Here is a 27,981-nt window from a genome sequence, read left to right on the forward strand (position 1 = left end):
GCAAGTGTTAAGGCATCCTTGCCCTGAAAATTCCTTGATCTGGTTGAAGCGGCTGAGAGACATGAGACATGTCCTCAGGGTTATTTTTCTGTAAATCTGCAGAGGGTGGGAAGGTGATGGGTTCTGTTTCATACTCCCTTTGTTAGCTGATAACTATCATGTTGGTGTCTCAGTCAAAATAGGCAGGAATGGCCCCAGTGTAACATCCTGCAATGCATGCTTTCTAATGCCCCTTCACAGAGATTTGCCCTGACCTCCCCGCCCCGTTTACACAGTGAGTTCCTCAGCAATAGAAATCATGCTTGCATTGTTCTTCTCTCCCATCAGTATCCATCCCCTTCACATCCTTCAAGAGCCAGCTCATCTCCCACTCCTTTGGTGAAGCACAAAGTCTTTCTGACTGGTTAATGTTTCTCGGTCTTCTACATGGTTCTCAATCTTTCACGTGTCCCTGTCAAGTTTGCCTCCTCCATGAAGCCGTGATTGACCTGCATGCTCTCCAACACAAAATTAGCTCCCTCCTTGGAGCTTCCTTAGGACCTTTTCATACATCTGTTACTAAATTTTGTGTTGTTTTTTTTCCCAACTATTTGCCTTACATAATAGCCTGAGAACTCTTCAAGGACAACATCCACATCTTAGCCAACTCATATCTTTAGTCAACTCATACCATACCGCACTTAGTCAACTCACACCTCTAGCACCATATGCAGTCCATCAAAGGCAATCAATTCATTCATCCAACACGGGTTTATTGAGCAACTACTACAGGTACTGAGAACACCAAGGTGAACAAGACAGACAAGGCTTTTGCCTTCATGGCATTTGAAGGAACCCAAGTGCACTTGTGGCACCTCCTAGAATCTCCTTCACTGAGGTCCTCATCTGTGCTCGGCCCATTGCAGGTGCACCCCACCAGTGAACAGGCACAATGAGATTCTCAATTACTTAACATGGAGGTCTATCACACTTCTAACCAGTTGTCACAGATACTTCTGGAGAACTCTGACTTGTTCCACCAGTGTGGACTCACCTATCAGTAACTCGATTTATTCCAGAAAAGTCCTGGTGAGTGTCCTGAAAGCCTGATGTTGGGGACTTTTCCTTCCTGAGAAAGGTGATGCTCCCCAGAGAGGTGTGTCCTTCCGCATGAGTCACCTGAGCACACACCCAGCCCAGGGCTTCCCAGTGGTGACGTCAGGTCTATGCACAGAGAGGGAAAAAAGAATACGCTCACACAGCAAATTTTCTTGTCTTCACTTCTAATGAGAGAGTATTGGCTCATTGATGTCCTAGGTTATGGGGTTACTGTTTTGTTGCACTTCTTTCTGTGGAGAGATGGAAGGACAATAACAATATGGCAGATCGGACCTGAACTTTGGAGGTGAAGAATATTGAGCCTGAATCTGTCAGTGCTAACAAATGCTACACATCAAACTCACTGATAGCAACAGTCTCCTCATAGAGGGTGACCTAAGAGCCAAAGGGCCTGGAAAGGTCATTCTACCCAAAGAACATTTCTCCCCCACCGTCTATATCTCAAAGCAAGAAATCCTCACAATGGAACTCCGGCTAAGGTAAGATGCCTCTACAAGTTCCATGTTTACGATGGAATCTACGCAGAATTCTAAATATATTACGATGTACAACTGAAAGTTACATAATGTTATAATCCAATGTTCTGGCAATAAAAAAATTTTTTTAAAAATAACTTCTAGTTATAAAATAAATAAGTCACGGGGATGCAATGTACCGCATAAGAAACATAGTTAATAACATTATAACCACTTTGTATGCTGACAGATGGTAACTAGACTTATTGTGGTGATCATTTTGTAATAGATATAAATACCACATCATTAGGATGTAGACCTGAAACTAATATAATGTTGTATGTAAATTATATTTCAATTAAAAATAAATAAATGAATAAAGGTAACCAGCTATTTCAAAATATATGATGACTTCTTGGAAGCAAGAAAACAAAAAAAAAGAAGTTCCATGTTTAGGTAGTCATGAAGGGCAGTGGGCCTAAGAAACTCCAGTGACGGTTGTTGACAATGTAGGTCTCCGGATCCTGAACATTTTGATTAGGAGAGCAGTCAGAGCCCCAGACACTATAGGATTTGCTACAGCTTTTTCTCTGTTTGCTAAGGATTTACTCAGCATAGATTCAATTTGTCAAATGCCTGTGCTTGATCTCAAAAGACACAGGATAGGGGAGACCTGACAGGGAAAAGTTGACAGACCATGTCCAGACTTTGGGATGACATGGAGAAAAGCACATCCCAGGGAGGCAAAGCTGTGAGAGACTGGGTCCTGGAGGAAGGAGTCCCTCAGAAAAGACAAACTCCACATCAGATCTATGCCCCGGCTGCTGGTTCCTGGGAGGAAGGGAGGCAGCAGCCATGTGTGCATCGTGGAGTTGTATATAGCAAAGACACAGCAAATTTTTCTGTAAAAGTCTTCCTAGTTTCTCAGAAGCCTTCCTAGCTGAGACTCCTCTGTCCTCCATGAAACCTTTCCTGTAAAAGAGGGTGTGAGTACCACAAAACCAAGTTGCGAGTCCGCTGAGCTGCCAACTTCCTGGACGCCATCGTCGAGCTTCAGGCTGGCTCAGCTTGGACTGGACTGGCTTTTCCAGATGTCTTGACTCAACCAGCTGATCCAGAACTACCTGCAAAGATGAGCTAGCACTTCAGCAAACGGCATTGGTCCTCTCCTCTCATTTGGAGCTGGTTTTGCTTTAGGGCACTGACAATGGAGACCAGGAGTAGAAGTGAGCTATTCCCAGAGCTAACTAGAGGTCACCTAGCTTTCCCAGCAGGACCAGAGGAGCACTGTTCCACCTGCTTTACAAGAGCCTGCTGCAACAATAGGCAGAGATAATGCTGAATCTACAAAGGTAAATGCAAAATTTAAGCATGATCTTCTGCCTCAGTGGCTCTCCCTTTTGGACCTGCCACTCCTGTTTCATAGGTCTTCTTATTTCACTCCCCATCTCCTGCCCCCCAACAGACGCCATGGAGAGTCCAAATTCCCCACATTTGCTCCCCCTATTCCCCCAGTCTGGAATATTTCCCCCTTTTGTCTCTCTCTCTCACACCTTCTAAGATCCAGGTCTAACTTTCAACCTTCTATCAAGGCATATTTGACAACTCTGGATTCCATAAATCCTAACTATGCTTGTAATCTTACAGTGGTGGTTCCAAAATCTGGGGCAGAACAAAGCTTGCTGATGAGCTTTATAAATATTTGCCATCACTCTCCTGAGGTTGCCTAAATTTGGAATTTGGAGAGTGAGGCTGGGAAATCTGCTTTTTGCTTTTTATTTTTTATTTTGTATGTTCTCATAAACCCTCACTTAAGAATCACTGATCTATAAAGAACCGTAAAATGCTTGCTATACACTATCATACCATTTTTAAATTGTTTCGAGTTTGCTACTTTTGTTTTTCCTACCAACTCATCATCTCTGCCGGCCAGGGGCAGGGACACACACACACACACACACACACACACACACACACACAGAGTCCAGCGCAGTACTAAGAACAGGGTGGAGATATAATAAATCGTTGATGCTAGATTGCCATAGCTGATGAGCAAAGAAGGAAATAGAGTGATGGGAGAGTGCATTATTTGTATTGTCTTCCTTTTATTGTGATTCTATGAAAAATAAATCCTGCACAAGATCCAGACCATTCCCTAAAGAGCTAGTCTTAAAGGGAGACATTTGTGGCAAAATCCAGAGCATTGACAACACCAAATACTGGTGAGGATGTGGAGCAACAGGAACTCTCATTCATTGCTGATGGGCATGCAAAATGGTCCAGCCCCTTTGGAAGACAGTTTGGCAGTTTCTCTCAAAACTAAACATACTCTTCCCATATGATCCAGCAATCGCACTCCTTGGCATTTATTTAAATGAGCTGAAAATTTATGTCCATACAAAAACCTAAACGTGGATATTTGTATCAGTTTTATTCATAAGTACCAAAGCTTGGAAGCAACAAAGGTGTTCTTCAGTATGAGAATGAATAAATAAACTGTGGTGCGTCCAAAGAGTGGAATATTATTCAATGCTGAAAAGAAATGAGCTATTAAGCCATGAAAAGACATGGAAGAAACTCACGTGCATATTACTAAGTGAAAGAAGCCAATCTGAAAAGACTTCATCCTGTATGATTCCAACAATATGGCATTCTTGAAAAGGCAAAACCATTGAGAATGTAAAAAGACCAGGGGTTGCCAGGGGCTGAGGGGAGGGAGAGATGAGTAGATGGAGCAGAGAGGATTTTTACAGCAGTGAAACTACTCTGTATGATGCTATAATGATGGATACATGTCATTATTAATTTGTCCAAATGCATAGAATGTATAACACGGAGAGTGAACAGTAATGTAAACTGTGGACCTTGGGTGATGATAATGTGTCTGTGTAGGTTCATCAATTATAACGATTACAACCACTTTGGAGGATATTGATAAAGGGAGGGGCTATGCATGTGTGGGGTAGGGGTATATGGGAAATCTCCATGCCTTCCACTCAATTTTGCTGTGAATCTAAAACTTCTCTAAAAAATAATCTATTTTTAAAAAGTGGGGAAGAAGGTTAGTTATCACCGTGCTATATGACAACCTATGCATTCCCATCAATTCTCACTCTAGTAATAAGAGATGATGGAATCTTAGAAAAGGAAATGAAGTCAAGTCAGGCCTTAGGAGAACTGAAAAGCCATCCAAAATATTAACAATGATAATAGCTATTATTTTATGAGTATTGATTACGTTCCAGGCACTCTGCTAAGCAATTCACCTGATAGAGATATCATCATTCCTACATTAAAGATGAGGAAATTGAGTCCTAGAGAAGTTAGGTGTTCGTTTGTCCACATTCACAAATAACAGAGTCCAGATTCAAACCCAGACCCATCAGACCCCAGAGCTGAAGTGTGTAACCCTTCTCTCCATTTCTTAGCATCATGTGGCTCTTTCTTCTCCCTGCTTCTCTCAGCGGAAGAGCTCCAATTAATTTCCCGTCTTCCTGCACGCAATCTAAAATGGCTGCATCGTGCCTAGAGCTTTTATAGAGACTCTTCTCTCTGTGACTCCTAACTCAAGTCATAATTGAGCAAATAGGACTAACCAATGAATTGGCTGGCTTTGAGACAAGTATCCATCCAGGATCCAACCAGCCATAGCCACTACCCAGAACTATGGGTAGTATAGGCATTGCCTAATATGTCCCTCATACTGGGACATCTATCACTATCCTTGAAACCAGAACCCTGGAGCAGACGTTGTAAACTTGCCTCTTTCCTCACATGTAGAATCAGGCTCATCATGGTATCCCCCAACCCCCACATGCTATTATGAGATTTAAAGGAGTTAATTGATGTGAAGTGCACACAGTGATTGCTATGAATGGCATTATTAGTCAAGCTGTACTGCACCCGCTTTTGCTCTGGGTCTCTGGCATGCTATACCTTGACTCCCAACTTAGTTCATTTGCCTGAACCACTTTTTTTTTAAGAACATGGGCTTTAACAATTGCCAAACTTAAACATCTCTGGAAACACATACTTTTCCAGGGCAGGTTTGATAACACCCTTAGACAACAAAGGTGGACGAGTCCCAGTCTGAAACTGTCTAGGGCTATGCTAAAACAACCCAAACCAATGCTAGCCTTTATCTTTGGGAAGGTACTTACAAAAGCAGGTCTTAAAGGAAGAAAGTTGAGTTCACAGAGGTGATGGGCAGAAATGCCCTGCAGCCAGCTCTGCCCTCAAAGTCACATGTTTTGCTCCACTGCTCTGTTTAACAAGGAAACGATTCATTAACAACCATGAATAACAGGCGAAAAGGACTATCAGACTGAGCTTGTCCAGGCAGCCAAAATGAGTTATGAGTTTGCATGGTATCACTAAATAATGTCACCATATTCAATCTGGGGGGATTTAATTATTTCCAGAGGATTACTATGAATTCCAGCATAGTGCTAAAATCAACTTGAGTGCCTTATACAAAAAAGGCATTCAGACTTTCATTGACTTGATAAAGAGTAAATAAAGAGCAAAGAGAGGCAGTGCTGCCCGGGAAGCATCACTCAAACAAGCAAGACAGCGGATGTCTTAGTCCATACATTGATAACAACCACCCACTTACGTCATTTATTTCAAATTTCTCATTTGATATTCCCGGCTATTGCCCTGCAAGCAAAGTAAGGCCACTATTCTTCAATTTTACAGATGATAAAATTGAGGCCCAGCAACTAGCTACTGCCCACCACTGCTTGGAAGAAGAACGTGGGACTAGAACCCAGGTCTCCTGACTCATGTCATTTCCCTGCCCCATGATGTCCTCTGTGGTGCATTCCTGGTGAAAACCATGGAAGGTAACTTCCACATAGTGACATCAACTGATTAAGAAATAACTGGCATCTCTTAAAGTGTGCCCCTTCAATCACTATTTTGCCATGATGCTCCAAGAATAAGCTTGGGAATTACTGCTCACCAGATAGCCCACTTTGACTTATAATTCACGTTAGTTTATTAAAGCCTCTGAGCAATCCTAACACAAAGAAACCTATAGAATTTACATTAACCCTGTATTCTTCAAGCAAATTTGACCATAAAACTCTTTGTGTGTGTGTTATTTATTAATACCACACAGAGGAATATTCTTTGGGAAATATTTTAGACTATTAAAAATAATTATTCATTGATGTAGGTAAAATAACTAAAAAATCATGACTCATTCTATTTTGCCTGATCCCCTGTTTCTCAGGCCCATACTAATTTCTGGAAGTAATACTAACTGTAAGGGAGATTTCTGGATACGCAGCAGGCTATTGGGAAGGATATAAGGGAGGATGAAATTTTAAAGAATTGAACTAGGCTTTAGGAGCACAGATTAATATAGAGTTTCTATCTCCCACCTCCTGGTGGCCTCCAGAGACTCCAGGTGGCCTCTCTTCCTTTTATCTTCCCACCACGTAGCTTTTCATCTGTCTAGGGTTATGCCAGAGGTGTGAGGCACAAGCTATTTCTCCTTTCCTTCCTCATCTTGTGGTTTTCCCCACAAAGAGAACTTTCTCCCTTCCTCTGGGAGAAATCTTTGGCCTCCTGGAGATGAGCATCTTATATACAAAGTGGAAAGGCCACCCCACGGTTGCTAGGAACAACGAATGGAGGCATTAAGGAAAAGGGGAATGTCATTTGCTTCCCTTTCAAAAACCTTTATCAGTGTCCATTAACCAACCAATGAAATCCCCTGCAAAGGGAGCCCTTTCACCATCAGACTACTTTCTCACACCTTCTTATCAGTGGCTGCGGCTCCGCAGTGCACTGCTGAAGCAACTTCTCTTGAAATAATTAATTTTGACTCATCTTAACGCCAACCCATTACATCCAGATTTAATTCATTGAACCGAGTTGCCAATTTGCTGCACGTATTTCCCACTTGGGGAAACACTTGAGCTTCCTTGCCTGCGGCCATTCTCAGAAGCAGTCGTGTCTTAAGATGCTTTTTCTAGTCTTTGGCCTCACCCTGGGCTGAGGGAGGGTTTGGGCGACTGGCTGCCTTCTCCAACGTTGTGCTTTCCTTCTCACGAGATCCAACATGGCCGAGGCTGCCCTGAGAATTTTCTTCTACTCAGGTTTTCATCTCTAAGGTTTCTTCTTTACTGTCAGAGCAGTTCTTCCAGGAAATAGTGTTAAGGTTTCAGACAACGTCTCACAGAGGTCAGCCCCTCCTCCAGCCCACAGCCTGCAGACCTCACTTCCTTAGTGGCCCTGGCTCCTCGCCACAGACGGGGAATATATTTATTCTAGGAGGGTTTCTCGATAGCGAGATGGCTGAGCACTAGCTAAGAGATGGATAGGGCAGCCACAGCCACCACTTCCACCTTCCCACCTCCCCTATCTCCAGCGCCCCGCAAGCAGATGTCTCCCAACAAGATAGTGCCCTCCTCCCAGCTCCTCTGAGGGACTGGCTGCCTGAGAACTCCACCCAGGAGCAGAGACCACCCCCCACTCCATTGTTTGGTCAGAACTATGTGGCCAACACGGAGCACTTCTGAGTCACCCTCTGAGAAGTCCAGCATGCTACCATCTCTTTTCTCTCTCTCTCTCTTGCTCAGAGCTGGAGCAAAATTAACTTTCTAGACCTTACAGAGTGAAGGATTCTTTCTTGAGGATTTTTAACCACCCAGGGCAGAAAAAAGCACCCTTACTCAGATGATTCTCCTTGTTACATGCTTTATACCGCATATATCATTCTACCTAGGTTCAAAATGGTACTTTTCTTAAAGGTTAAGAATAACACTTTTAAATGACAAATATTGTTATTTAAATAATAAAATAAAACATGTGAAATGCACATAACTGCTTTATAAATATTAATGTTTATATTTTATAAATATAATTAACATTCATAAACTCACATAACAATGCTATGGGAGAGATAGCATCTTATTAGAGAAAATCTTATCATCTTGATTTTACAGATTAGAAAACTGAGGAAGAGAAAAGTAAGGTAAGTTCCCTATAAGGTAATATAGTGAGTGGGAGAGCTGGTGTGACTTTTTTCCTCCCAGACTCCCTGTCCTGGTGACCCCCTCACTGAGAAGTGTCACTCCTTTTGGAAAAGATCCTCTCCCTCATACCCACACACTGTTAAAGAAAAAAGTATTCTAACGCTTGCTAAAAGCGTAAGGGAGATTTTATTCAAGACTATTGCAACAGGAGTATTGCGATAGGAGAGAGAGATGGGGCTCAACTCCAGAAACAACAAGGACAAGTGGGGATTTATGGCCAAGGAGTAGAGAGAGATCTGCTTTTTATTCTTTATAGTGTTTATTAGACCAAGGACCAGTTAGGTGTTGGGGGGGGGGGGGCGGTGCTGGTGGAAGTGACAGAGCTCTCATTGTCCTGTGGGCATCTCTGTGGGACCAGACCCTTGGGGCCCACATGGCCACTGATGGCTGGCTTCCACCCAACCTCTCCTCCCCCAACACATCCCCAGGGAGTAGTGTTTGAAAGTGACAGCCCATTAAAAAGGCAACAACTGGGGCCGGCCCCATGGCCCAAGTGGTGAAGTTCCTGCACTCCCCTTCGCTGGCTCAGGGTTTTGCTGGTTCGGCTCCTAGGCGCAGACATGGCACCACTCACAGGGCCATGCTGAGGCAGCATCCCATGTGTCACAACTAGAAGGACCCACAACTAAAATATGCAACTACGTCCTGGGGGGATTTAGGGAGAAAAAAGCAGAAGAAAAACAGAAAAAAAAGAAGACTGGCAACAGTTGTTAGCTCAGGTGCCAACCTTTTAAAAAAAAAAGGCAACAACTTTTATAAAATGAAGACTAAGGAAAGAGCCCAGGGCTGGGCTGAGTTGCCCACTAGCTGAGATGCCACCCTAGCAATGGAGCGTAAATCTGGGTGGGCGCTACCCTGCCTCCTTCCACTGCGTTCTCGGTAGGGTGAGAGGGCTGTCGGGCTCAGGACCAGTGGGGGCTGAATCCAGGAGGGTCAGTGGATAGAAAATTACTAAGAGGAGACACCAGGGGTATCAGGATTCTTGTTAAACTGGCCTAACAGGATTCTTGCCAAGGTAGGCCAAAGACGGAAGGCATCAAAGGTGGAGACTGATCAGATATCAGGGGTGGGGGGATTCGCTAAACCGACTTAGCATGATTCTTGCTAAAGTTGCACCAAATAAGACCAAGACAGGACAGGGGTCAAGGTCGCGGCCTAGTCAAGAAGAGGTCTCAGAGAGGAGCCTGACTAAAGTTTGGTCAAAGAGAGCGTCTTTGACAACACACCCACACACAGACACAGACACACACACACACACACACAAACATACATAGACATATACATGCACCAGGCTTGCCCTCTGGCAGTGGCCCCGGTGTTAGTACTTTTCTAAGACATTGGTGCAAGTTAGTCATCAGAAAACTTGAGTTCTAAACTTTACCTCCCCCTGGCTCTCCCTCTTTATCCTTGAGCCCTGGGATAATTAGAGATGAGCTAACTATGCTAGCGCTCTCCTTCTCGTGGAACTCCCTGAGAAAGCGCTGGGTTGGGGGAAAGACAAAATGGAACAATCGTTTGGGTCCCCATCACTGGGACTGGATCTCAGTGGGCCAGCAGGTGGAAGAGCCGCACAAGGCAGAAAAGTCAGAGCAAGCACCTGCCCCGGGCAGGTTTCAAGGAGAAGTTAATCCTCCTGGGAACTGGTTTTCAATGACAAAATAATGTTGTAAGAGGGGAAAGTAGTGCTACAAAGTATTTCCTGCCATGATTTCAGGCAAAGTTCACTTAGCACCCCTGCAGATTTAAGCACTCAGCTGAGTCAAGAAAAACTGAAAAAAAATTGAAAGGAGCAAAGAGATTATTGAGTATCCTTTCAGTGGAAACTAGACAGCATCTGGAGGACCCTTCCAAGCTTGTCTGCTTCCTGAGAGGTCTGTGCCTTTCTTGGTCTCCAACTATTTTGCAACTCTGTGGAATTAGATGTTAACTTGTGGAGACAGAGTGACACAGATGATTTCTGTTCATGAAAAAGCAAATGAATTTCGATTTCCACCCTGTGGTACAGGCTGTTTTTGCAACTATTAGCAAGTGAAAATCAGCATTTCTGATTGCCTATGACTAGTTTTTGGCTTTTCCTTTGAATTCTCTGTAATATCTTACGAGTTCTCTCAATATTAATGAGTTAAAATAGTTGGCGTGTGTTCATTTTATATTTGTATGGGAGTCAAGATTTTACGTTTTGAAAAAATTACTCTCTAACAGTAGAAATTCCACAATTTCGTAGCTAATAATAAAACCCTTCTCACTCTTCTGTTCTTGACTGTGACCCTAAAATTAGACCCGATGCCAGATCATGCTGGGTTTCAAAAAGAGACAGCTTTAAAAATAAATAAGTGAAATTTAAAAGGGTTCCTTGCAAGACAGCTAGGACCTCATAAACCATCTTTAATCTGTTTGTAGAGATGGCCTGGTGCACCTGGGCCAACAGGAAAATACCAATTCACAGCGTCTGTCCCAAGAAAGGACGGGAGGGATGCGTCTATAAGAATACTTCATGCAGGCTAGACCTACCCTAGGGAGCTTGGGCAAAATCTTCCTCAAGGGAGGGGTGGAAAAAACTAAAATGAAGAGAGCAAGAAGGTATTCTAACTTATATTACTTAAGTTACTTAAGAATTGAGGTTCCTTTAGTTTGGTATAGTCCTACTTGTCTATTTTTGCTGTTGTTGCTTATGCTTTCAGTATCATATCCGAGAAGTCACTGCCGAGACCAATGAAATATTATTCAGCCTTAAAAAGGAAGGAAATCCTGGGCCAGCCCTGTGGCCAAGTGGTTGGGTTCACGTGCTCTGCTTTGGCAGCCCAGGGTTCGCCGGTTCGCATCCTGGGCGTGGACCTACGTACTGCTCATCAAGCCCTGCTGTGGCAGCATCCCACAGAGAAGAACTAGAAGAACGACCTAGGACTAGGATGTACGACTACGCACTGGGGCTTTGGGGAGGAGAAAAAAAAGAGGAAGATTAGCAACAGATGTTGGCTCAGGGCCAATCTTCCTCAAAAAAAAAAAAAAAAAGGAAGGAAGAAAATCCTGCCAAATTTGACAACATGGATGAACCTGGAGGACATTACGCTAAGAGAAATAAGACAGTCACAGAAGGACAAATGCTGCATGATTCCACTTATATGAGGATCTAAAATAGTCAAACTGATAGAAACAGAGAGTAAAACGGTGGTTGCCAGGGGCTGGGGGGGAGGAGGAAATAGGGAGTTGCTGTTCAAAATGTACCAAGTTTCAGTTACACAAAATGAACACGGTTCTAGAGACCTGCATTACAACATTGTGCCTATGGTTAACAACACTGTATTGTACATTTAAAAATTTTAAGACGGTACTTTTCGTGTTGTGTTCTTACCACAACAAAGAAAGAAAGAAGAAACTGAGGGCTCTTTAGAGTTCAACTTTTCTCTGCAGTGTTACTAACTCAGACATGACCACATAGACCAGAGCACGGCTATAGCGATCAAGGTGGGCACTGACATGGCTGAGTAGCTATTCCATTTTGCGTCCCTGCTTTTTGGTATCTTTTAATGCTACTTTAGCTGAGAAGAGAGTCGGAGGCTGTGAGTGGCCCCCCATCACACAACTGCCTGACCCCACGTCTTGCTCTTCTCATGGCACCTGCTCCCCTCTACAGACAAAAGCAGATGAGAAACCTCCCCACAATGCAAGTAGCCTGCTGTCGTTAAATCAGGACCAGGAACGAGCCCCCCCAAATCCCCTGGTTTCCAAGCATGGTCCAAAGACCACCTGCTTGAGAATCACCTGGAGAGCTTGCTAGAAATGCAGATTCCCGTTTGCCACTCCTAAAGATTCTGAGTCAGGATCTACTTCAAAGTTTGGAAGTCATTAAATTTTAGCCCAAATAGCAAAAAAGGGGGAGCATGTTGTCACCCTCTGTGGGCGTTAAAAACCAGTCAGGGCCAAGTCAGAACTGGCCTCCAGATATCCCGGAACGCGGGCTCCCCACACTGTGCCCTGCTGTCCACAGGCACAGTTACGGCGGAGAAATGAAACTAGCTTGATCAAAGTGTTTTGCTCTTCACCATCTGTTTACCATTTTCAAACCATCTGTTCTTTCTCATGAGCTATTTTGGCCATTAAAGACTAGAGGGCGGTGATCAGAGCTGGATTCTGGACCTAGAAGACCAGAATCTAAATTCTGACATTGCCACTTCCCAGCTTTGAAACCCTCGGTAAATTACTCAACCTCTCTGTGCCTCAGTTTTCTCATCTATAACAATAGTATTGACTATTATTGTCGTGAGAGGTGTATGAATTAATACAAGTTGTGACATTTTAACTAACCCAGGTTGTGTGAATTCAAATAACAATGTATGCAAAGAATTGAAAACAGAGTCTGGTATGTCACAAGTGCTCAGTAAATATTAACCGTCACTCTTATTATTATTGGCTTCTCTCCTATGATTATTTCTTAAGATAGGAGGGGGGTTTAACAATTAATTTCGCTCTCAAGGGGATAGTACTGAGAGGTGATCCCCCAGCTACAATCTTAGCCCACTGGCTGACACCTCCCTCATTTGGCTATACCAGTCAAGGTCACCGCCCTTGAAGTTCTGCCCAGGTGCAGGTTCACTGGGCACCAAGCTTGGCTGGTACAAACTGTCTGAGGTGGGACATAAAGGGGAACCCAGTCACGCTCTGTGACTATGCAGTATGTCATTGTCAGTTACTTTTCCCTTGGTTAGCTTTCAGTAGAATTAAAGGTGTATTTTAATATTCTATCCTTGACAAACATCAGAGAGGCATCTATTGAGACACAGCACAGGCTCCTCAGGTCAGAAAACTCTGAGACATCCCCCTCCCACGGTGATTGACTCTTGTTCTCGTATACTCCACCCCAAGCTTTCCTACCAGGTCCGCAGTTAGAGGATCCTCTTAGAGCGGAGATAACTGCTGAGATCAATTGAGCACAGCCTGCAGCAGAAAAGGAGAACTAGACTTCTCAAGCACTTATAGCATGAATCTTGTCTTTTTAGATGAACATGACATTAAGAAGCGGGAAATACCACACCAAAGTCTGTTATTTAAATAAAGAGCAAGCGTTACTTACGACAGAGCTGTGTGTGTTGAAGTGTGCCCTAGAAGTGAGTATCACTTCAGATAATTCCTCTCCTTACTTTTTAAGAGGACTCAAGAAACTCAGCATGCACACTGAGTTGAAAAGTCATTAAAACCGCTGAAGCACTCACGCTACAGTGCGCTCTCCTTGTAGCAGAACTCTTGGGCCCCCAGAGGTAACATAGACTGCTAAGCATCATGAGTTTCTGAGATGCAGCCTACTGATTAAATAGCAAGCATTTGTCCTATGATGCCCAGGGCACTGGAGGCCACTGGAGATGTATGGCACTGCCCTGCATTTCCACCTGTTGCCTGACCGACTTGTAGTAAATAATGCAAATCCCTTTGTGATTCAGTTTCCTCATCTGGGACATAGGGAGCAAAATACTTAACTATATGAGTTAGGATGCTTTCTTTGGGTGTAAGTGACAGAAAAGCATGACTTGAGTGCTTTAACCATCATGAGGAGTCCTATCTTGTGAAACAGAAAGCGCAGAGGTGTGCCAGGAGCCAGGGTCCACCTCTGCTTCACTTGACTCTGGCCTCTTCCCTCTGTGTTAGCTTCCTTTACAACTGTAGAAATTCCACGCAAACATCGAGACACCGCAAGGTCCAGAGTAAGAAAGAGGGGTGTTTCTTCCTAGGTGCCTCTTTTTGATCAATGAGGAAACCTTCCCCAACCCCCCGGCCCCCCACCTGGTCAGGCTTCCCCTCATGCCTCCCTGGCTTGAATGCGGTCACATGACCTCCTCTGAACCAGTCACTGGGGATGGATGCCATGATGGGTTTAAAGTATTCGCACTTACTCCTGGGCCGAGAGCAGAATCACCTTCCCCAAGGACAGGGTGACAGGAGGACAAACATGTAAACAGCAGCAGGACTTTGCAGACAAGGAGGAAGCAGTAGCTGGCGGGTGTGTAGACACCGATGGTGTTTACTACACCACCACCCCAAATTCTCGTGATGAACAGATGAGATCATGGATGAAAATGGCCCACTCGGAGCCTGGCACATGGGAATAATAATAGCAACTGACATTTTTGAGGACTTACAATGTGCCAGGCCCTTTCTCTGAATCCTCTAGTTTAATGAGTGTCCTGCGAGGTAGGCACCATTATTCTGCCCATTTGACAGAGAAGAAGAGCACAGAGGAGTTAAGTTCCTTGATCGAGGCAGAGTCTGCATTTAATCTCAGGCAGTCTCAGTGCAAAGTCCTACTCACACGCATTCATTCTCTAAGCTTGAGTGCACTGAACTAGCAGTCAACTTCATCACCCCACCGCTCCCCTAATCTCAAGAAACGTGTACATTTTGAGTTCAGTGGGACATACCACATGAAAAACTAGAGAACAATGCAATATAGCAGCTAGTGACAATTATTAGTGATGTATTAGAGGAAAGAAGTAACCAGGGTGCTGAGCACAGGGAAGACAATAGGGGGTGGTGCTGCCAGGAAGGTACAGGGGCTGGACCTCAGCAGAGGTGTGAGTTTGGGGAGTCACGGGAGAGCATGCCAGACTGGTGTCGCAGCTTACAGTTTTCGGGAATAAAAATCTACTCTTATGTGACTTGGGCAAAGGGAAGGGGCTTAGGAATCCACTCACTGGAGGAGAGGAGAAGCAGAGCAGGGCTCCAGCCTCATTGACTTTAGGAGAAACTTTGAAGGCTGTTTTACTCACAAAACCATGGGCTCATGAGTTGCATTACAGTGGACTTCACGAGTTGTAAAACTTTTATGCAAGGAAAACCCAATCCTGTTGGTAAGCTCTAGAATTTTCCTAATATTCTTATACCTCCTGCCTATGAGCCCCACTCTACAGCACTGTAAACTTCCAAGAGAAGTTTGATATTGGCGGTCAAAGCCTAGAATTTCTCTCCCAAATCAGGCAAGATCTCCTATAGAACTGAGTTGGATGAGAGGTGGTACCGGAGTTCAGATTCAAGGTAATCATGCACAGATCCTTGTTTCCCGCAGCACCCCCTCTCCCCGAGGGTTACACCCCCATGGCCACAGTTTGGGTACCCAAGTCTTCTGAATGACTCTGGAGATTTGGCCTTAAACCCCACATTCTTATAAAGAGTGCCCTGGGATGTTGAACATTAGGTGCTATGTCCCAGAGGAATCTGAGGAAGAGGGTTTCTCTTTACATCTTATACGACTTCCTGTAATACCAACTTTCATGCCAAGAAAGGATCTCTGAGGATATGTTCTGGGCAGGGTTTCAGGTCAGGTTCTGATCCTAAACTGATGTGTTGGAATCAAACTGAGATGTCTTTATCCTACTTAGAGTCTTGTCTGTTATCAAGTTCTTATTCATCATCTTTTACCTTATTTAGTCTTAAAATTACTCCCCAAATTCCTCTGCAATCTGATATGTAGGCAACAGGTACATTTCTAGGTTAATAAAATAGAACCAAATTGGGGAAGAATGGTCTTTGGTGTCACAGATTGCGTTCGAGTCACAGCATTGTCACTCATCTGAACTCGTGAGGCAAAGACCTCATGCATATGACAGCACAATATTCCATCCTGATGAGGTGAACAAGGTATAAGGAATGATTCTAGATCATTGTCTGGTACATAATCGGTGTGTTAAGTGTTAGCTTCTTCCTCCCCTCTGTCCTTTCCCTTTATAGAGGGGAGAGGGAGATCTCTGGAGTAAAGCAAGGGCATTTCTATAGTTTTCAGGATGTCTGATATGCCCTATGTTGCTGTGTACCTAGGGGGAGACCTTTACCTTCTCTGGTTCCATTTTCTCATCACCAATAAAAAGAGGTTCGACTTAATATTTCCAAAGTCACCAATACATTTAAAATTATAGTTTTATTATATACTGTCTACATTCCCTCAATTCTGAGTCACAGGAATTCCCCCAATTCATCTGTCCCATCCAGGCTCCCGGGGCATCTCCATCAGGTGGGTGCGGCTGTTTCTTCCCTTTCAACCTGGCCTGCAGGTTCCCTCCTGCTTCTGACCTGCTGTGAAATGGCTGCAATCTAAGATTAACGAGTGCCTATTGACTACTTAAGGAGGGGGCATGGCGGGACTCAGCGACAGTGATCTCAGACCCGTCTAGACAGCCAGCATTCAATCAAAGCAACTGATAGCAAAGATGTCAGTAGAAAGGAACGTGAGGTCACCTCACCCCGTGGTTTGCAAACTGCGTGCCTCAGAGACCCAGAGGTTCCCCAGAGCCCATGACAGCTGAGGGACGGGGAGGCAGAAAGAGCCCAGCCCCACTCCACAGAGTGCGTTCACCTTGCCTCATTTACTTCCCATGTTTCTGCAGAAGTTTCTGCTGGGAGAGTCTACTGGCTAAAAAGAAAAGAAAAAAGCTTAAAAGTCACCAATTTCACCTTATCTTTCATTTTACAGATAAGGAAATTGTACTTCATACTTCAAAAGCCTTAGAATGATTCCCATACCCTGTAGATCCAGCAATTCCACTTTCAGCTAAGTTATCCTAAGAAAATTTTCATGGATTTGTGAAAGCTTCAAGAATGTTCATTATACTATGGTTTAAAAGAGAGAAACAATTAGAAGCAACAGCAAGAGAGGAGTAATTGCACAAATATTGGCACATCTCCAAACATGGGATACTGGGAAGTCCCATATCTCATAAAAGGAAATTACTTATATGGAAAAAGTGTTCATAATATATTGCTAAGTGGAATACACATAGCCACATGCTTGTTCTGCCTCTAACATCTCCACTCGTGTCATCAGAGGGCTTTCTGGGAGGCTCTAAATGGAGCATCATCATGCCCATGGTCATCTACAGTTGAACTGTGGCATTCACTTGTCCCTTCTCTCACCTACCTGCTCTCTCTCATGCAGGACCTCTACTACTGCCACCATAAGAATAGGCATGTCCATGTGACACTGCCAGATCCAGAGGCCTCAACACTTCCATTCCCAGTACATAAGAAGTCTGCTGGGTTCTTGGCAAAAACAAGCAACTTGGAGCCACATTTTTCCTTGGTTCTAAAATAGCCCTTCATGTCCCCAGCGCCACACAGTCTTTCTTGAATGGTTCCATCCATTTCCAGCCATCACCCCCTATTCAGCAAGTCTTAAGTCCAGTTCTTCAGGCAGAACTGGAATAGATATCACAAAACCTTCCATTCTCCCTTTCTCCCTTCACTGTTCCCTCTTCCCACACACACACACAAAATTCCTCACTCTTCCTCAATTTATAACAAACATTTGCATGTACATAAACAGGAGCAATCAGATAATAGAAAATGTTTTGGGTTTGGGCAGAATAATGGACCCCTCAAAATATCCATGTCCTAACCCCTAGAACCTACAAGTCTGCTACTTTACAAGGCAAAAGGGATTTTGCAGATGGAGAGGAAGGTTCTTGAGATGGAGCCATCACCCTGGATTTTCTTGGTAGGTTCAATGGAATCATAAGGGCCCTTGTAAGATGGAGGCAAGAGGGATGAAGTCAGAAAAAGGAGATGTGACCACGGAAGTAGAGATTGGAGTGCTGTGCTGCGAAGATGGAGGAAGGGACCAGAGCCAAGGAATGCCTGCAGCTTCAAGAAGCTGGAAAAGTCAAGGAAATTGGTTCCGCCCTGGAGCCTTCAGAAGAAATGTAGCCCCGTCAACATCTTGATTTTACCCCTGTAGGACTCATTTCAGACTTCTGATGTACTGAAGGGTAAGGTCATAAATTTGTGTTAAGTCACTAAATTTGGGGTAATTGTTAAGGAATATTATTGTTTACACTAGAAGTAGCCAAACTATCCTATTGTGTAGTGGTTGGAGTCGGGGTAAGAATTTCTTTTAATTATCCTATGTTTCTTATCTTTCCTTAAATGAACACAGCTACCTTCTGCAATAAAAATGAAAAGTCACTATTTTCAAAAAGAGAATTCTGGTGAACCATTGCAGGAAAGTCCTAAAAGAGAGTGGGCCTGGACTAGAGCATCTGTCGCCTAGGTGGGTGGGAAGGGCTCATGGGAGATTCCAGCACTGAGTCTGGAACATCTCTAACACTCCTTGATGTATCCAGGGCAACGATGTCCAGCAACTCTTGAGAGATGGCTAAAACAGCACTCAGGAGCACTGGGCTTCCCCTAAGATGAACTAAAAGAATGAATTTAGAAGTGAGCCAACACGAGAAGAAGAAGAAAAAACTGAGAAAAAAATGCATTAGGCAAAAAAAGAAAAATCCAAACGTTACATGAAAGTGAATCCTCAGACACTTTACAAATCTGTACAAAGGAGGCATGGGGCAAAGGACAGTTGACTGGCTACACTGAGCAAGCACATGACGTGGCCGGATGCTTACAGCATCTTCTTTAACAGGCTCCTTAGTGTTCCTCCCACTGGGACATCCCATCCAGGCCCTCCCAAGAAAGAGCCCCTTCTGCAAATTTTTCTTAGTCCATAATTTCCCACCAAAATACATCTGTCTTATTTGAAACACAACTGACATAGGCACTTCATGAAGTCAGTGTCAAGGGGAAAAAGGAAGGAAGCACATTCTAGAACCAGCTCTGCCCAAAAGAAATACGATGCAAGCTACATGTCATTTTTAATCTTTGGGTGCTCACAAAAAGAAATAGATGAAACTAATTTTTGTAATATATTTTACTTAATACAATATAGCCAAAATATGATTTCAACACGTAATCAGTATTAAAATTATACTAATGAGATACTGTCTTTATTTCATGCTAAGTCTTCAGCATCTGATGTATATTTTGCACTTAAAGCACGTCTCAATTTGGACCGGCCACATTTCAAGTGTTCAATAGTACACACCTGGCTGGTAGTTACTGTACAGGACACTACTGCTCTAGATTAAAAGAAATTAAAGAGATCTAATGACCAAAGTCAGTGAGTGACTCTAGTCTGGGTCCTAGTTCTAAAGAAAAGAGCTATAAATACATTCTTAGGGCAATTGAGAAGACTTAAATAGGGCCTGGACAACTGGAAAAAACTGACTTTTTTCACCCATAAGGGAAACATTACAGGTATGTGGGAGAGTGTCCTTATACTTAGGAAATTGAAGCTGAAGAATCTAGGGGTAAAGTGTCAGCATGTCTGCAGACTATTCTTGAAAAAAATATTTTTAAAAGAAAGAAAGCAAATATGGCAAACTGTTAATTAGTGAATCTAGGAGGAGGGTAGATGGGCACCCTATGTACTATTCTTTCAACTTCTCTCTGTGTCTGAAATTCACAATAAACAGTTGGGGAAGGGCCAGCCTGGTGGCATAGTAGTTAAATTCGTGCACTCTGCTCTGGTGGCCCAGGGTTCACAGGTTTGGATCCTAGGCGCAGACCTGGCACTGCTCGTCAAGCCAGGCTGGGGTGGCATCCAACATAAAATGGAGGAAAATTGGCACAGATGTTACCTTGGTGACAATCTTCCACAAGCAAAAAGGGGAAGATTGGCAATAGGTGTTAGCTCAGGGCCAATCTTCCTCACACACACACACACACACACACACACAAAAGATTAGGGAAAACACGCACACACACACTCTCTCATATGCCCTAGACTCCATTCCAAACAGGGCAATTTATCTATTGGAGGCTGTTAATCTGCTGAGCTAATTGTGCTAAAACATTTTTTAGGGTAGAATATTTTATGGAGGAAGCAGCATGGTTAGTAGTAAGAACACTAAATCTGAAGGCAAAAGGTCAAGATTCCAGCTCCAGGGTCACCATTCGCTAATCATCTAACGTGAGCAGCCCAACTGCGAAGGCTTCCACTTCCTTATTTTACGTATAGATATATAGTTAATTTAACCTTGCTGCACAAAGGACAATGTATGGCCTTTTACAGGAAATTTGAACGTCAAAGGTTCTTTCTGTAGGAATTCCAGGCCTTGGAGCCAGTGAGTGAGAGGGGAATGCCGATGATGTCATTTGGTGTCTATCCACTCGGTCACAATGCTGGCATCTTGGAAGGAGAAAGGTTCTCCAAGGCCCCTGCCCCTGGTCACACTCCTGAGCTGTGAGGAGAAAGCCTTTGCCCTGCGCAGCTGTCAGCACCGCCGCTCCGGGGTGGATAAGAAGAACCAAACTGGGGAGAGATGGATGGGCAGGCTGGGTTTATTAATGGCTGGAAATGGCTTGGAAACTATGAAATGCCAAATAATATCTGGACAGAAAAATCCAAATAGTGTGGGAAGGGGTCATCCGTGTGAACAAAGAACACTTGACATCCACAAAAATATTCGTTTTGGGACAGTGCCCATTTATCCTGAGAGCACCACAGTCAGGGAAAGATGAAGAGAAAGCTGACGTGCTGTCCGCGTCTGTCACTTTAAACTCAGCCTCAGAGGAGTCAGGCAACCTGTCAGCACTAAAGGGCTGAGTCAGAAATCCTCTACGAACTAGAATCAACGCTCCCGGAGGAGCCCTGCATGTCCGTGTTCTCCCTAAAACTTGCTTGGATTTGCTTGAATTTTTTTTCACTCACTGCCAGTCAGGGATAGACTACAGGCCTGTTGTTCTAAGACACAAACCTCAAAACTCATTTATTATCTCCTAACATAAACACTATGTAAATGTAGAAATAACCATCTACTTCAGAAAGTCTATTCTAGTGGGTTTTTCCTTTTTTTTATCCTGCCAAAGATCTGAATATTTATGATGAAGTGACACTAGCCTCCTATTTTCCCCTTCGTTTTTTATGCTGTGAAGTTTCTCTTTATTTCTTTTGCTTAACTTCAAAGTTCTGAGATGATTTCTTTCCACTTTTCCAGATAAGTAGCTTCCATCGCCCTTGCTCGTTTCTCTGGGCCAGCTGCCTTAAAATCCTTTGGCACTGACAATTTATCATAATAGCACACACACCTACATGGGTGCACACACTCAGACACATACAAACACACACACCTAGACAGACCCACATATTTGAAGATCACACTTAAATCCCAAAGGTTCTTAGATTGCCCTCAAAAAGTCATGATTCAATCTGTCACTCCAAAGCTTGTAACATTATGACATCTTAAACTTCTTAAGTTTGGACCCATTGGTATGAAGAAGGTCAATGTCGTGTTTAAGAGAAAACCAAAATGTCATCTACAGAATATCTTTAAGGATATGGAGGTTTATGCTGTTATCTTTATTTTTTTAACTTTACAGGACATATATTAATTAAAGATTCTTCTAGAATGCTGCTCAGTCTACTTTGCTAAACTTCTCTGTAATTAGTAGCAGCAGTGTTTAAAATGTATTTGCATCTTCAAAGGCAGTTTTCTTCTTAGCAGGTAAATTATTTGCTCCTAAAATCATATGCTTAGGCTTAATAAACCCTTTCTTCACATATATATTTAAGAAACAGCAAGCTTCATCTCATCCCTCTGGAATTACTAACCTCTAAAAGTATGGAGTCCGGATTAATGATATTTTACTGTATCACTTGTCTAATTGAAGAGCATGGAGTTCAGTCAATGTTAAGCGAGGTGAAAATTATCATAGATGCTACCAGCTAGAGCACCACCGGGGAGACCAAGATTCCAGAAGTGAGTGACTTGTCCAGTGTGTCAAGCAAAGAAAAAAAGAATTGAACTAACAACCTAACAGTAAATGTTTACTTAAAACTGGGGAAAACTCTGCAAAACTCAAAGTCTGATGGGCTCTGGCCCCTCCCCCAGGTCCTATCCCTTTTGGAAACTACTTTAGGGGTGTTCTAGCTGGGGCTACTTGAGAGAAGAAGAGAGGGAACTAAACCTCTGAGACCATCTGGCCCCTCCAGAAATTCATCAGATTCTTGATCAATGTTCTTAGAGTTTTTTTCTCAGCAAAACAAGCTATGAAGTTCAGAAGATTTTTAACATTTAAAATATTCATTGTAAAAATGTATGTATATTTTCAGTTTACATATACAAGTCCTTGAATAAAAAACAAAAATGATATAGTCAACACTAAAATGGCTATTAGGGATCGAGCGGGTACGTGCTCCCCTAAACCACAACACCAAGCGCAGCACAGAGCAAGGGTTGCAATGGGGATGATTCCCGGGCTATAGGCAATTTCATATGCCATTTTATTTTATTTTTTTTTGATTACGTGGATTTCTGCCTATTTTAATGAAACAAAATAACTAGCAGAGAGGGAGCATATAAAAGTCGAATTGTATAATGTGGATCAATTATGAAAGCTAATCATACTTTTCAGACAATACATGCTAGAAACCAGGAAAGAGAAATGAGATGAAGACAGGCAAAGACAAATGCTTTGCCACCTGTGACATAATCTTTTCAAGAAAGACTTGATGCTGTTTTGGTCACGAGGCAAATCTAGATTTTGAAGACATGATGCCATTCCCAATTTGTTAATGATTCACCCCGTGGCCCAAAACAAGTCGCTTGTCTCTGCGTCTTGGGAGGACTCTCGTGAGTAACGAACAATAAACAGGGATAGAAACTCCTCTGTGAACTAAGGGGAGCCACCTGTCTACTGAAATCCCAGGAAAAACCCAGAAAGGTTTGGGATTTCCCCCTCAGCCCTGAAAGTCTGCAACTGCCCTGTTTTAGACAGTTCCTGGTTACGTGTTTCCAGGGGACGCCACAACCTTAAATCTCCCCCAGGAGACCAGTCCATCTTTCAATGTCCACAGGTCCTGGGAGGTCTTAGAGGGCTGTGTCTTTCCAGCCAGGCCCAGACAGGATTCACTTCCTACGGGCAACACCACAGTTGACAAAACCCTCCTGAGTCCTCCAGATCAGCACTGGCTGAGATCTCAATCAAACCTCCTTAAGAAAAGCTAGACCTCACTTTCGAAAGAGGAAACAACAAAAAACATGGACCTAGGGAAGAAGGAAGAACCTGGTAAACTTACAACCATTTCCCTGAGTTCTCTTCTCTGCTGGAATGATATGATTTCTGTTTGATATCTACCCGTAACTACAGCCACGTCCCTCAGGAAATACAAGATGGGAATAAACGCAGATAAAACAGGAAAGGCTTCTCGCTTTCTTCCCCTTCCAGATGAACTTCATATCCTGAAATGGCAGCTGACCTGCCAATCAAAGTGTACTTGGATGCCAGCCAGCACAGTGCGTGTGTTTTCTCCCCGTAACATGAGCAGCCTTGGTTCAATGGGGATGAAACCCCAAATATCCCCGAATATCGGGGACTGAAAAGACTTTTGTTTCAGGCAGTCTTTTGAAACCTTCATTTTCTTTAGCTCTGGTCCTATTCCTGTCACTCAACAATGACTTACTGTTCAGAAAGAGCTGCTTCTGCCAAAAACCTTGGGCCTTGAGCATCTGAATCGAAAGCAATTCCTGACTCTCAGAAGCCTATTCTAGGTTTGGGATAGCCACACCCTCAGGAAAGTTATGGCATAAAAAATACTAATGCAAGACTGTTGTCAGTCTCAGGCAGCTTGAACCCACTTCCAAGTAACAAGGGCAAACACACAAGTGTGAGCAGAGGACAACTCTTTCCCCAGAGGATGAAGCAGGGTGGGACACAGTTAAACAATTTTTCAGGAAGCTGGACCTATCATGCTTCTTTGCAGCAGAAGCCGAAAGTAGGTGGGCCATCCTCCTTGCTGCATCTCCTTGTGTGTTCTTAGCTCTAGCCCCCGTCTGATTTATAGGCACCCTGGATAGTTGACCGTCTGACCCTTCCTGCATGGACTCCAGGGTTTGCAAGGACAGGATTTGGCATGAACTCATGGGGCTGGCAGAAAGGCCAGGTGTCACGTTAACTAGAAGATAAAAAGTGGTCCTCAAATGTCCTGCAAGAGCAAGGCCCTGATAGAACAGCAGGAAATAGAAGTCTATGCATCACCCGTGGGTCCTCCAGAGAGACGGGGGAGCGGGAAGAAAAGCAGCACCACTGAGTCAGGAACTCCAAGCATGGGATTCACCCTGTGTTGAGAGGAAGGTACGTGGGGACCCTTTTTCTTCAGTGCCCAGATCTGTATCAGAGCTGTGCGCAGGCTGGGGAGGGCAACAAGGTTGGAAGATAGTGAGAATGCTCGGTTTCTGGCATGTTCCTGGAAAGGATGGTCGAGGCTTGGAACTTGAGGGACTGGACAAAAATCATCCAAAACTCAGAAAAGCCAAAATCAGTCTTAACTCCCAATTGGACCAAGTTAGACCAAATGTTTAAATTTATATTGGCACTGCAGAAAAATAGGCACACCTGTTGAGAGTAGCCTTTACGATTGGACTTCAACTCCATTAATAGTTCAATCATGAGAATTTTTAAAAGTATAATAGTGAGCTAAAACGCTTTTCACATAAACAAACAAACAAACAGATCAAACCTCTCGGGTTGTAGTAAGAAAGCCCTAAGGAACAATGCTTGTATTACTTGATCTAAGAGTTCCTGATTTCTTAAGGAGAAGACCAAAGCCCCTAGAAAAGGAATCACGGAGAATAGATTGTAATGGGAACCACGTTTTTAGCCCCATCTGTTAAGGAAACATTCACATGTGTAGACACACACCCACACCTGGCACCTGTCATGTGAGAGCTGATATATTACCGTAACAAGGCCGGACCTACGTCTTAACAGCACATTGATAACACTGGTACTTTCACTTTACAAATAACGAAAGTGAAAGCTCGGGGTAAGGCCTGAGCAAGTCTCAGGTCAGTGGCTCTCCGTCTCCTCTCCAATGGCCGCGTCTTTTTAGAGAGAATTCTAGCTTAAGCTGAGCTGAGGAACAGCTGTAACCAGACAAAAATTCTGACCCCAAGGACACTCAGGTTGGTAACTTGTGGTTGAAGGACAGCTAAAGGTTAGCCTTTCATTGAGATCATCAATAATATAGTTAGCGCTGGCTGCTTATCCTCTTTACTTCACCCAGAACTTCATAATGGGCAAGAGCCAACAAGCGCAACTATTTCGGGTGCAAAATCTAATATGTTATGAGTGGGCAATATAGCAAAACGGTGGTAAGCTTGGGCTCCAGAATCAAACTGACTTAAAACCCAGTTTCACTTTTCACTAGCTATGTGTCGTTGAGTGAGTTACTTACCCCTTCTGAGCCTTGGATCCCCCATCTATAACATGGGGACAACAATGGTAAACCATACGAAGTTTTTGTGAGGATGAAGTGACATAATGGATACTTTCCTCTTGGCACAGTGCTTGACATGTCCGAAGCACTCAGCATGTTGGCTCCTATCACCGTCATGAGGAATTTATGGTAAACAGAAAATACAGAGAAACAAGTAAAAAGCATTGTATTCCATCATAGAATATAGCTCAGCATAGCATCACATGTAAGTCGGCCCTTTTTTTGGTTTGCTTGCTTGTTTTTGCCGCCTACCAATTTTGCCCAATAGCCTAGCCTACTCTTTGCAATAGTCCAAGGGCTGGCAGGTCCTTTCTGGCTAGGCCTCTGTGTAAGACAGCCCCGAGTTGAAGTCTAACATGAAAGCAATAGGTACGTACTCCCTGGTATGGGACGAGCCCTCCGTAGTCCCAACAGCTAGGTGGTCAGTAAGTACTGTTTTTTGACCCCTTTAAGGTGGGCCCCATTTTGGCCTTGAATGACCCTCCAGAGCCCCTAATTCTTTCTCTCCTCCCCAGGCAAGTCTTTACTTTTCATCCCACTTCTCACCTTACTGCTGTCCGGGAAATCTTTCATATTCCTCCCTACCGCATGACCAAAAGGGACAGGAGGAAACTCCTCCTGGAAACTCACCTTTCCCTTTATTTTGCACCAAAGTTTCTCAACAACTGGAAGCCACAAACTCTCCTGGAGCCACGAAAGAGCTCTTTGTCTTTCCTGAAGGAGCCAGTCTAACTCCCAGGGCCCACAAATCTGGCAGGAGAAGTGCCTAGAGCCCACAGGACTTATAAGGACCCAGGAAAATGTTTTGATTTAATTTCTTTTAAGGTCAGAAGGAAAAAATGAATATGATAAGAATGAATGAATCCAGTCTGGATTATATGCGTCTTTATGCCAACGCTATCATAAAACATACTTTTAAATATATTTTTATGGAGGAAGGGGCCCAGGAACGTCAAAATGTGGCCCCGCCACTCCTGCTGAGGTTAGAGTGGTCTTAAGTGGGGAGGGCCTGAGACAAACTCACCACCTCGCCTCACCTCCTACTCCACCCATTTACTTCCTCTGGCTGGTACAGGACAAAAGTCACAGCGACTTAGATTTTTAAGAGGATTTTTGAAACACCTGCCAGTATTGATTATATATAACTTGTCTATTTCTGTCATAAGTCTAACCCAGATTTCTTCACACCCCTCACCCAGTTACGAACTAATGACGTCAAAGCCACTAACGCTACAGCGGATCACACCTGCGCGGTTCAAATTAAGATGCAGCATGAGGCAACCCTCCTTGGGGAGCAAAACCTGACTTCGGGGACTCTTGAAAATCACACATAAATGAGCACTGACTGGATTTATCACAACACAGGATGACACTTTTCTCTGATTAATTTACTTCAAAATCTATTAAGCTGAAGACTGGGCTGACCATCTTGGTTGCTGGTTAGTTCTCCATCCGTACTTAGAAGCCGTAACACAGACTCCGCTAGCTGCACACTTCGTTCAGAGGTAAGTATTCTCAGTTTGATGCAAGGTCCAGAAAACAAAACAAAACAAAGCAAAAGAAGACAGTTTTCTTTTCAGTAGATTTTGGCTATCATTTGGATGGATGCTAAGAAATGACTTCAACTAAAATGTTTGAGTCTGTTGCCAATGAGACATGGAAGCAGGTTAATGTTGATCGATGCTCGCAGCAAATTCAAGCTTTCAGCTTTGTTTTGTAATCAATGCATTTCTAATTTTCACAGAGCTCTCTTGGGTGTGACACTGTTATTTTTGAAACACAAAACTCTGTGCTCAGGGAACACAGTTACCCACAGGGTTAAGACACACCCTCCTTCATGGGGCGACACAGCCTCACTTCCCACTTGCAAAGCCAGAGACAAATAGAAGGTGGATTATTCTGTCCCAAGTTACTCTTTTCCTAAGGCTTCCCTCTGCCCATGAAAGTTTCCCTCACTATTCCCATGACAGAGAATCAGACCAAATAAAAAGATACTTACGTGCCCCGTGGGGTGGGGAAGAGCGTTGGCAGGAGTAGGATGGGGTATTACAGCTCCACTGTCAAAATCAAGCGGTACAACTCTCGTAAGTTGTGTGTGAAATGGCCTACTTTAGCATTTCTTAAACATGACCAAACTATGACCCCTTTTAAGGGGAAAAACATTTCTTCTAGACCCTTAAGGATGCATCTGCGGAGGATGCCAATTTGAGAAGCGCTCACCCCTATTAATTTACATCGATTTTCTCCACTGCGCACACGCAAGTGTATCTATTAATACTCAGGAGTTTTTATT

The 27,981-nt window shown here is 43.6% G+C and overlaps 1 long non-coding RNA gene across 5 annotated transcripts; it reads right to left on the reverse strand.

The window, feature by feature from the left end:
- Positions 1-731: 731 nt before the first annotated feature.
- LOC102149348 (uncharacterized) lies at positions 732-27,968 on the reverse strand. 5 transcript variants are annotated; one of them, XR_002800577.2, is made up of 6 exons: positions 27,688-27,872; positions 25,741-25,792; positions 7,551-7,701; positions 5,714-5,816; positions 2,548-2,677; positions 732-1,328 (listed from the first exon to the last, which is right to left on the reverse strand). It is a non-coding gene; the product is annotated as an uncharacterized lncRNA (long non-coding RNA). The 5 variants fall into 5 exon arrangements; XR_002800576.2 differs by lacking the exon at positions 27,688-27,872 and adding an exon at positions 27,114-27,248; XR_002800580.2 differs by lacking the exon at positions 7,551-7,701 and having other exon boundaries at positions 25,647-25,792; positions 27,688-27,968.
- Between the last annotated feature and the right edge of the window lie 13 nt (positions 27,969-27,981).

Source organism: Equus caballus, chromosome 1 (genome assembly GCF_041296265.1).
Source record: "Equus caballus isolate H_3958 breed thoroughbred chromosome 1, TB-T2T, whole genome shotgun sequence".
Classification (NCBI taxonomy): domain Eukaryota; kingdom Metazoa; phylum Chordata; class Mammalia; order Perissodactyla; family Equidae; genus Equus; species Equus caballus.